This window comes from Macrobrachium nipponense, chromosome 6, assembly GCF_015104395.2.
Source record: "Macrobrachium nipponense isolate FS-2020 chromosome 6, ASM1510439v2, whole genome shotgun sequence".
In the NCBI taxonomy this organism is placed as follows: Eukaryota; Metazoa; Arthropoda; class Malacostraca; order Decapoda; family Palaemonidae; genus Macrobrachium; species Macrobrachium nipponense.
This window is the reverse complement of record NC_061108.1, coordinates 106,194,783-106,199,782: the sequence shown is the minus strand read 5'-3', so window position 1 is coordinate 106,199,782 and position 5,000 is coordinate 106,194,783.

The following is a 5,000-nucleotide window of genomic DNA, read 5'->3' as shown; positions in this document are numbered from 1 at the left end:
ATCTTACCAGTTTTCATTGACAGAGATAAAACGACTTTAGTGTTTCATGATGCCCAAGTATCTCGATATTTGTCCAGAATGATATATCTAAGGGGTATTTTCACAAAAGTTATTGACAAAATTACTCTCTCTCTCTCTCTCTCTGTCTCTCTGTCTCACTCTCTCTGTCTCTCTCTCTCTCTCTCTCGGTATTCCTCCAGCTTTCTCCCTGTCTCTCTCTATTTTCCACACTGGGTTTCATACGTTTATAAAATATAAGATTCCATAATAAATTTCTGTTCTTTGGTCGCAATAACAAAATTAATGACCGGAAGAATAAAACCCAAGTATATTTCTTCAATGATGTTTGGATGATGATTCCTTCAGCCGTAAATGGCAAGTGTAAAATTGTAGCGCAAATTGTTCTCATTTCTTCTCCAGAGACTGAGCAGGATTGCAAAACTTTATTGGGAAACTATGGGGATTTATCTGGCAGTCGAGCGAAAGAGTTTTGAGAAGGACGAACGAAGATGGACGAATGGAGAAGGAAAATGGAAGGAGACGATACACAGCTGATGGGAACCGGAATCACCAGGTGATTGGAAAATGGGAAATTAGTTTTTGGAAGTTCTAATACCTTACAGAGAGAGAGAGAGAGAGAGAGACGAGGAGAGAGAGAGAGAGAGAGAGAGACTTTTATTTCCCTTCTGCTTCACATCTCACTCACCTATGATGTTTGAGTTCATTACCAAGTTGCGTTTTCAAGGTTTATATTACCGTCATATCAGGTACTTTCCCTTTAAGTTTCTCATTTCTCTTTCACAGTCTACATAATGTATATATATATATATATATATATATATAGTATATATATATATAATATATAGTATGTATATAAATATAGAATAATCACTATATGCAACTTCTCTCGTTTACCAACGAATTTTTCGTTGGTTTCGTGTTATCTCTTTCAGCTTTTATGTTTCTCTCAAATAAAGGTATTGAGATGGCTTTGTTTGTCTGTCCGCCCTCAAATCTTACAAGCTACTGAGGCTAGAGGACTGCAAATTGGTATGTTGATCATCCACCCTCCAATCATCAAACATACCACATTACAGCCCTCTAAGATCAATAGTTTTTTTTATATTTTATTTAAGGTTAACGTGCGTCTGGCAACAATATAGGGCAGGCCACCACCGGGCCGCGCTTATAGTTTCAAGGGTCGCTGCTCGCACACCAAAAGAGAGATCTATTTTCGGTGGCTTTGATTATAAGCTGTACAGAAAACTCGATTGCGCCAAAAGAAACTTCGCAGTATTTTTTACTTATCAACTGCATTTGCTACCATTGCTATCTCTGCGGTTACAATTTTGACCTGTGGAGTTAAATTGCGCGCCTGTCTCTTTCCGCTGGTTTCCTCTCAATATTACTCAAAATAACGCATAAACTTAAAAACAACCGAAATGTAACAACAACCAGAACAACAAAATAAAAGGTAAAGAAAAATAAAGTACTGAAATCAAAAGTCGTGTGATACTAAGTATTATATATTGAAAGTTCACCAAAATTCGTTCTGATTTTATTTAACTTTTCTTAAAATGTTCTCTTTGATCTTTCAGGTCACAAAAATTGTGGGAAAATTTTCGACTTGCAATTTAAAAAATTCGAAAAATAATTTACGATCGAGGTGTGTGATTTAAAATAGTCAATGAATTTTTCAAATAATCTTTTGGTAACTGGCCCAAATTTTTAGGTGTAGGCTTTGCAGTGCAATGTCAAAAGACACATTCAGTAAAAATTAATCATTGAAAAATTGAACGTTTTTCAAAAAGGGAATTTAAAATAGATATAAAATATAAAAATTTGGAGTGAGGGCTTTATGCTGAAAAAAATAATCACTCGCACTGAAAAATGAAACGTTTCAGAGGAGAAATGTATAAAAAAAAGTAAAAAAAAGTGGAAAAAGTAAAAGCCTAGAAGGAGGTATTATATCTAAAGTCAAAATAGATTCATAATGTTTAGTCAATTATTATTTCATACTGTTTAATAATTGTACGTTTCGCTACGTCATTATAAAAGAACATTCTTTCCTAGAGCGTGCTATTTGAACTTTAACTCCATTCAGGTGTGCATGAAATGTAAATTATACAAATAATATAAAACTGGCAGGAATTCTAAGAAAATAGGCGTATGTGTTCTAAAGAATGAAATTATAATTATACTTTTAGGTTCATTACTCAGATTCATGGCAATACGCACATAAAGAACTGTATCATACAATGCAGTCCAGCAAGAATTTTTTGTCATCTTTAATTCTGTATTTTATGTGATCGATTTTTAACTAGAAAAGAAGGAAACTGTAGTAAACATTAATAAATTAAAGAGAAGTCTATGCAGTTATTCTGGAGTTGTGGTGATACTATAGGCAATGCATATCTGACTCCTACTCTCTTCCCGGGTTTTAGGAGATAAAATAATCCCTCCTGACAACATATTTTTCCTCAAAGGACGACAGAACAGTTTATAACCTGTCTTAGTACGGTAATATTTATGTGGTTTGACGCGACAGTAGGTTCAAGTAAAAGTTCCTTTTACTGTACCTCCTGTCATATTCTTTCTTCATCTTACTTTCCACCCTCTCCTAATACTTGATTCATGATGCAACTGCGAGGATTTCCTCTTATTACACCTTTTAAACCTCTTACTGTCAATATTCATTTCAGCGTTGAATGACTTCATAGGTCCCAGTGCTTGGCCTTTGGCCTAAATTCTATATTCAACTTAACTCAATAGGTTCAAGTGTACTCTCATATCATCCATTCATATCATTGTTTACAGGCATCAGCGCATCTATCGGCCTGAATAAACGGGATGTTAAGTCTTTATTAGCTGAATATTGAAATTACGTTTATCAAGGAATGATAGTAGTGGTAGTAACAGTAGTATTTGTTGTTGTTGTTGCTGTAGTTGTAGTATTGTACAGCGTCCAGGCGCATACGTAATTAAAAAACAAAACTTAAAAGAGATTCCACCTATAACATAAATTCCCGAGTTTAATGCTTTAGCATGAAAATGTTCAGTTTGTTTTCAACCCCTTCAAGTTTGGGCATGTTGCAGAGATGTTAAATCTGTTGATTGCTTTTGCGATATTGGCTTCAGAGGATCGCCTAAAGTTTGAAAGTAACTTTGGAAAATCAAAGCAATATAGCTATCGATGAGGAGATCACAGTGAGGAGAGCTTTGCATGCAAGGTCGGTCCTAGTTTCAAAAAGGGGAAGGAAAAGAGGAAGCGGGTAATTCTAACCGACGCGTCGCTAGGTCTATACAAAGACACAATCGTGATTGTTGATCAAAGGTAATTTTGCATGTCTGCAGTAATGCCTACGGATTCGGAGATAAAACACTGACAGTTTTTATCAAAAGCTTTGTGTAGCAAATATTTCATTAAATGTCAGGTATTCTTTTGCCTTAGAGAGATAAGTTTGAACTATAAACCGTTCATTTATAATAACACTTTATTCCCTCGGTGTAGTGAAATGCGGCTTAATATTTGTGGATATATATGTATGTATGTATGTATATGTATGTGTGCATGTTTTATGGTTGCACGGGCGCGCGTGGAGAAACAAACAGACAAAAAGACAGACAGTCAGAAATAGATGATGAAATTATTGTAAGAAAGCAAAGGAGGGTTATTTTCGGCATAAAAACTCACTGATGTTTTAGTTAATTTAAACCTTTAACCTCGTGCGTCTTTATAGCAAAATTTGTGTGGCTCTTGAGAGCTAGAGTGAAGACTCTCGCCTTGAGAGCTGGGAGCCGGAGAAGAGACAAGACTTTTGTGGAGAATTCTCGCCTCAGGCTTTGTTTACATAACTGAAAGCAACTCCTTGTTATAAAAGGATTTTTGATGATTTGGCCTCATTTTTTTCTTCTTTAGGTTCTTCTCTCGCTAATTTGTTTATTTTCCCAATTTCTTTTTAATTTCCTAGACTATTCTCATTTCAGTTTTCTCTTTTTCCTTGTAGATCAAATGTCCTTTTAAACCAAATCTTACTATTATATTTAGATTCTTATTTTCCCTCCTTTAAAATTTCTACCAGCGTTTCTCTCTCTCTCTCTCTCTCTCTCTCTCTCTCTCTCTCTCTCTCTATATATATATATATATATATATATATATATATATATATATATATATCTATATATATATATATATACATACCTATATCTATACCTATGTAGTATAATGTATATTTGTACACATTTAATGTATAATATATATATATATATATATATATATATATATATATATATATATATATATATATTTATTTAACATTAACAGTATTACAATTGTTTACCGGCAGTACGAAACTCACAAGAAAAATATATAATTAATACATAAACCCCAATTGATTTTCGGTATAAATTGCATCTTCAAATTCCTAGACGTCAAGCAATTTCTTCGCATCCACTATATCATGCAAGAAAACCAGTTTACCAAACATTATCATAGGAGAGCTGTACATCCTGATGCAATTCTCTTACCTCTCTGAAATGGAGAAGGTATAATCGGAAACAAGAAATTGTTTCGTTTACTTTTAACGGTTTACTAAAAAAAAAAAAATGCGATTAATTTATTTGGTATCTTGACGATAATTTTCAGGGTCGTTTTCATTAAAAACAACAACGGTCTTATTCATCTCATATTCGTCTCACCGGAGTGTCTCTTACCTATTCATAGCACAGGTTATAAAAGCCCCATCTCTTCCCGTAACTGCTCCTTGTTTCTTCTCTTTTTCATGAATTTCTCTCGTGGTGTTCCGGAAAGTGGTGGAAATTCAACTTTGAGTTTCTTGTACTAAAATGAGAGTACGAGGTCGATGATTTATTTTCGCATGTGATATACTTATTTGGACGATTTTACAGCACATGATGGATAATTGTTGTCTTTATTTCAATTGCAAGAGAAATGTGTATTCGTGAAAACGGAAATTATCAAATCATTATGGCTATAAAAT